This window comes from Melospiza melodia, chromosome 7 (assembly GCF_035770615.1).
Source record: "Melospiza melodia melodia isolate bMelMel2 chromosome 7, bMelMel2.pri, whole genome shotgun sequence".
Taxonomy (NCBI): Eukaryota; Metazoa; Chordata; class Aves; order Passeriformes; family Passerellidae; genus Melospiza; species Melospiza melodia.
The window spans coordinates 884,270-891,046 of record NC_086200.1 but is presented as its reverse complement, the minus strand read 5'-3'; the positions used below and the strand labels follow the sequence as shown (position 1 = coordinate 891,046).

Sequence of the window (6,777 nt, the reverse complement as noted above, 5' to 3'; positions counted from 1 at the left end):
GCAGACCCGTCGAGCCGCCCAATCCTGAGCTGATCACTTTTTAATAAAGGCATTACACAGGAGAAGAAGTCTCCTGGCCCTGTTTATTTCAGTAATGATTCTTATAGGTGGTATGAAAATGCTGTAGGATTTGTATCTTGTACTAGATTGGTTAGTGAGAATCAGAATATTCAACACAGAAGAAGATTTATTATATTGTAATGGGAACTTTGCTGTTTTAGCTCTTACCTCTCTTACTCTTGCTCTTACCTCTTGTCTCCTAGCTCTTGCCTTTGATGCTCTTACCCCTTTTACTCTCTTACGCTTTTACTCTCTTACCTTCTCATCCTCTCTCCCCCTCTCTTCTCTCGGGCCTGCTCCGAGCTGTGGCTGCAGCTCCGAGCAGGGCCCTGCACCCAGGCCTTTGCAATAAACCCCAATCCCAGCAGGGCCCTGCACCCAGGCCCTTTGCAATAAACCCCAAGTTCCACGACCTGGCTGCAGAGATCTCTCATCTCCGTCCATCCCGACCGTGCTACCCCCATCAATCCTGCACTGGGGCAGGGGGGGAAACCCCCAAAGTCCCCAGCGATGGGCAGGGGGCTCAGGGCTCGAGGATTAAGATGTACTTGTGTGATAAATAGGTATGATTCGTGCTGATAAAAATTGAAACAGCAATCAATATTGATACAGTAATTAATATTTGAGAATAATAAAATAGTTAATAGCTAAAAGTTGTAATGCTGAAGAAGAGAGGGAAAGGAGGGGCTCCACCCACCCCCCCTTCCCCAGCAGATGTTCTCAAGGACCACAGGAAAGAAGCTGAAGATACAGTTGCTAAAAATGACCAAGAACCTGGTTGGGTCCAAGAAAATGCTAATTATAAGGGACTTATTGCTTTGATATGTAGATGCACTGATACGTTAGTCTTGGCTTACATTGTACTGGCTTGGTGCGCATGTGTAACCCAAAGGTGAATTAAAGGACAACGAAGAAGACTACAGGGCCTTCATCAGCGACGACCCCCAAAGACTTGTGTGACCACCAAACCGAGTGGTGGCGCATGCGTGGCAAAGGTGGTAATGAAGGCGGAGACAGAAAAGTGACGAACCGAAAATAGGAGGAGATGGCGTTTGCACATGGCATATAAGGGGTGACTTTCACTTGGCAAGCTTGTACGTGAAGTGGCAAGGGTCATTGAACCCTGCCCTCCGTACCCCGTGGTTGTTTTTGCTTATGCGATATTATTTGAACCAAATTATCCCTTGTTTATACATTTTTTAAACTATTTAATTAAAATTGTTACTATTTTTTGGCCTTTTTATGATGGGATAATTGGGCAAACATAACACTTGTAATTTTGTTGTTATGTCTAGGCTCTGAAGAAGGATTTGTCATTTTTGTGGAACCAAGATTTGTCAGGACCCAGGACATCCCTCTGGCTGTCCTGAGCAGCCCAGACCCCTGCCAGGGGGCTCAGAGACCCTGGCACAGAGCCCAAAATGCCCCTGTGGTTTTGATTATGACCCATGGAGCATATTACCAATCCGGTATGAAGATCAGCAAGCCACAACACTTTAGGTAGCATATTGGTGAAGCTATTACAGGATGGAAAAGTAGATTCTAGGGTTTTTGGTATGGGGGTTCAGTAGGGAAGATGGTGGGAACTGGATGTGTCCAGCTTTCTCCTTCTTCTTCTTGGCCTCCATCTTCTGCTGTGGTGTTGGCACTTACAGATTGGTTTAGAGTAGAAGCTCACTGTCTAACATAGGTGATGGGTATTGGAAAGTAATTGTAAACATTGTATATGTCGTTTTTAGTATAAAGACATAACACAGCCCTGGGGGAGGCAGAGTGCCTGGAACTGTCTTGCTGAGCTCACCTTGGCAGGACAGGAGAAAATTTTTTATAGATAAGATAAAATAAACAACCTTGAGACTGAGAAATGAAGAGCCCTGACTCCTTCTTCAAGCACCAGACTGGGAAAAGAGACTTTGGAACTTTTCTCAGGGTCACTCTGACCAGCCAGAGATCCTGACAAAGATTAACCAAGGATTAATACAGAAATAGATGTTCTAATCTATCCTTGCAGTTCTGCTGGTCCCTAGGAAGGCTGGTGGGTGATTTATGTCCGTGTTCAAATATTTAAAGCAACAACAAATAGTCCCACCCTTTATATTTCAGATAAACAATTTAATGGCATCTTCACATTGGTTTCACAATCTTATAACGTGCATATTTTACTCCTTGTGAAGCTGAAATCTTTTTAAATACAAGTAATTCTACTGAAATTTTAGAAGTTTCGAAACCATTTTAACATACTGAAAACAAAACAGTCTAAAAAGACAGGTCTAACAGCCATTAAAATGCAGGAAAAAGCAAGAGGACTTCAGGTAAAAGAACATTCATTTAACAGCTACATTTCTTCCACTAAGTAGTTATATGTTAAGGAAAACAGAGTAAATGTAAAAGAACAGAAGTTCTTTGAAACCAGAATTTCTAATTTCTAAGCCAGAAGCAGCTTTGAAACAACTTTCTGTGTAGTTCTATTTATTTCCAAATTTAAAATTGGCTAATTTGTGTCCCAACATTTTGAAGCACAAGGGAGGAAAGGTGGAAGATGCTCTGCAGGGGTTGCAGTTATAGATCTATAAAGTTTATATGTGTAAAGGAATGAACACAGTATTAAACACACTGAGTATGACAGAAAAATGCAACAAAGCACCAACTCTGAGAGAAAAACAGCCCTGCAAGCAATGCCAGGGCACTGGGCATTTCTGGATTTTAAGCAAAGAGCATCTTTACAGCATCTTTACAGCATCTTTAATTTTCCTTTTCCTGTCCATTTTGGAGAGCGCAGTCCAGCCCGCCTCGCGCATCCTCCTCATGGTTTTGAGTTTCAGAGCAGAGCCTGGAGATTTCACACTGCATGGAGCTGGGCTCTAGGAAGGAAAATAAAGCCATCCTTTCGTTTCTGTAAACAATCTGATTAACTGCTTGGTTTAATCTTAGGAAAGGCTAACATACCTTTTTTGGTGCTGTGGAATGTAACTGTGAAGCTTGTGGATAATCTTTGTACAAATTTTTAAACATTTCTTCTTCCGAGACTATGCTCTAATAAATTAAAAAGTTACTTAGTCACACTATATTAAAAATACTTTTTCTTTCCCCCTAAGGATATTAGACTATGAAAAAAAAGATGTCATTATGAGGCATAACAGTTCAATAAAAAGAATGTTAATTATATACATACAATGACAATTCCAGAAAGAACCAATAAATTAAAAATATACACATAAATATTGGCTGGAATGTGGAAGCCCAAACTCTTTATTTCCATTCTCAGCCCCAGCAGTGAGAGCTGCTCAGAGCTGCTCAGCACATGATTTGTTCTCTGGCTCTTACCAGGAGGTCAGTGTGCTCAGAGCTGTCTGACTCAGTGTCCAGCTGCACAAGCACTTTCTGCTTTTTCCTGCTGCTCTGCCCTGCAGGCAGGTTTGTGCTTCTTCCACTCTGCATTTTATCCATTGGAGGAGTCTTTATAACACATGTCTGGGAAAGAAAATGTTTCTCTTTTTATATTATATTTTATGGGGTAAGTATGGAATCTAAAGCCAAACTCAGGACCCAGTTGACAGTCTGAGTGTCCCAGAATTCACCTGAGAGAAATGGTGGAACTCTGATCTTTCCATCCAAACATGAAGCAAAGACCCAAACAAAGTGGGGTGGGGTGGAAATATCATTTTTTATATTATTTTTGTTGCCAAATGAGGAGAATGAAGGGGAAGCTATGGAAGAGCTGAGTTTCATGGCACATGGTATTTAAGTTCTCTGTGCTTATCTGCAGAAATTCAGGTTATTCTGAACTGTAGCCACTACATTGGACTCTATCAAACATCAAAGAAAATGGGAACAAAACTGCAGGAAAAGGCTTTCAGAGAAAGATTGATAGCTACATCAAGATTGGTGTTATTTAAAATAGTCTTTTCACTAGAAGTGAAACTGAGAAGCATTGAATGGTCCAGTGCAGTCCTTTTTTAGACAGATAACATCAAAATGGTGCTGGATTCCATTGTTCCAATGTGAAAACCACAAGTGAACTCCTGACAGGGAAGAAGGGTGAGTTCTGCAATCAGGACTACTTTGATACTTTGACCATTTTTACAGCTGTATCAGCTTTTTTTTTCTTTCATAGAGGAAAAGTGCCTTTACAAATGGACACTTTTAAAGACTAAGTAAATCAGTTCTAGAGACATTAAAAAATCAACAACTGAGCAAGAAAAATTACACACTGGGAGAGCCCTTCCAGAAACTGCTGTCTAATATCTCCATGGAATGGTGTGACCCTTTAAAATCCCTTCTTATCCCAGGGGGAAAAAATTCATCTACAGAGAAGTAAGAAATATAGGCAGAAAAATGCAACAAGAAAAATTCACTGTTAGGAGTTACAAAACTTCAATGTTGGACTGCCCAAGAGGCTTCCTATACTGAAGGAGGCATTTTTTATTTTTATTTTAATTTTTGTTTATTTCAGGAATATAATTTGGAGATTTTCTATTTTTACATGAATAGATTCACTGTATAGATCTAAACAAGGTTTAGGAGTCAGGAACATAAATTTGTATTTTCTATAATTTAAAAAGATTGAAGTCAAAAGCATTCCAATGTCTTTTGTTGAATGCAAATAAATTCTCATGGCACTTCAATTGATTCTACAAATGTAAATATTACCAAATTGTAGAAGCAATTAAAAAGTTAAAGTTACCTTGTGTTTCTTTTCACTGTCAGGAATCACACTGCCAGAGTGCTCTTTTACAAGATTCTCCTACAAAAGAGTTATGTGACAGCAAGGAAATATTGATTTGAATTCAGTTGCTAAAAATCTTCTTGGTGTAATTACAGAGCACAGTCTACAATCGCAGACTGCTACAAAGTTCACACAAAAATATGACCAGGTTTGGTACTACCCCAGCAATCAAAAGTCACTGAAAAACTTTACAGTTTAGGGAATGTTTTTGCTTTAGCTAGTTAAAATTAACTAAAATAAAGGAGAGTTTTGCTTTGTTGTTTGTTTATTTGTATGTAATCTATAATCACAGACTGTTACAAAGTTCACACAAATACATGACCAGATTTAGCACAACCCCAGCATTCCAAAGTCACTGTTTTTCTGTTCAGTTTCATTTCTTACCCAGCTCCTCCCACAGCACAAGCCCAGGCCACACCTCTCACCCCCACTGCTCAGTGAAAAAAAAACTCCACCTTTTCTTCCATTTCTGCTCTCAGCTGTTCCTTAAGAGATGACAGTTCCCGTTTCAAACATGACAGCTCATTTTCCTACAAACCATTAAATAAAGGACAGGGTTAACTCTGCACAGCCCAGAAAAAGGAAAACAGTCCCAAGTGAGGCAGTAATTAACAGGGACACTCAATAGATACACAAGATAATTCTATTTGCTTTTCAGCCCTATACTTGAAGCTTTGCTTTAGCTTGTTTAACAAAGACTGAAGCACTGTAAGAAACAGGTACTTGATCAGAAGTGTTCAAGGTAATACCTTAAAACCCTTGGGAGAGCAGGGGTGAGAGGGCACAATCTAAATATTTAAAACAAAAGTTTCCTATTCAAACATGACACACTACCTGGAGGAGCAGACAAAAACACACTGCTACTGCAATTCATTTTTAGAAACATTTTGAGTTTTTAGTGCCCAGAATAAGATCTGTTGCAGCAGGTTGGGTGGGACTGCTACTGGTAAAAATTAAAAGCACACTGGAAGAGTTCCCAGAGAATGTCTCTGGTGGGAAGACCCCAGAGCACAGCAGGAAAAGAAACTCTCTAAGCAAACTGAAAAAAGATCTTTAGAAGTCACAAACTGACTGAAGATCATATCTTTTGTCTCTCTGTGCTGTTGGTGGGCAAGAGGGAGGGATTGGAAAAAAAGGTGTTTTAAGGATTTTTTTAAATTCCTATTACTCACTTTTAATTCTATTAATAATTTTTTATACTATTTATTTTGAATTTGCTTTACGCTCAAAGTGTTTTTCTTCTAATCCTTATCTCAACTCAGTCCTTGAATTTTTCTTTCCCCTCCTCTGCTCAACAATAGCAGAGAAAAATGAGTAAATGTTTTTTTTGTGTGTGCCTGCACTTAGCCAGTATAAAACCCCTACACAAGGACATCAGCCCCTTCACTGAATTATTGACTGTTATAAATGGAACTCTGCAACGAGTTAAGTTGCCAAATTGGAATTTATTAATTACAGCAAGCATAGGTAATAAGCAAAGCAGCGCTGGGCGACAGGGGAGTTGTGGGGAGTCCAACTCCACCAACTGCCGCACCCAGTATCTCACAAGTTCCCTTTTTATACTGGTCCATTTCCGTAGACGTGTTCTTCCCTTGGCGCATGCTCCAATTGTTGCTAGGGGGTCGTCTTCTACCCTCTGGTGGTCGCTGGATGAAGGCTTGAAGTCTTCCTCAGGCCTGTACTCTTGACCTCGGAGCTCTTGCCTTCCTTATATGGGGTGGTGTTTGGCTGGTTTCTGTTTCTCGGCTAGCTCTTCTTAGTTCCTAAAACCTTAGTCTTTTGCATGGTTAGTGTTTGCGCAATACATGGTTGAATTTAGCAAACAATAGTAACTTGATACATATTATTTTTAGGTTATGCGGTTATGTATTTCTTAATCATATGGTTGACCATGTATCTCTTAATTGCAATCATACGGCGCTGACCATGTATTTCTCAATCACATGATTGTCTATATTGGGGTTTAGTGAACAGGGCTATCCGTTACAATC

General features: G+C 39.9%; 1 long non-coding RNA gene across 1 annotated transcript; it reads right to left on the bottom strand.

Moving 5' to 3' along the window:
- Positions 1–2,151: 2,151 nt before the first annotated feature.
- Positions 2,152–4,905, bottom strand: LOC134420448 (uncharacterized). Its single transcript, XR_010028354.1, has 3 exons — positions 4,745–4,905; positions 3,385–3,531; positions 2,152–2,921 (listed from the first exon to the last, which is right to left on the bottom strand). It is a non-coding gene; the product is annotated as an uncharacterized LOC134420448 (long non-coding RNA).
- Between the last annotated feature and the right edge of the window lie 1,872 nt (positions 4,906–6,777).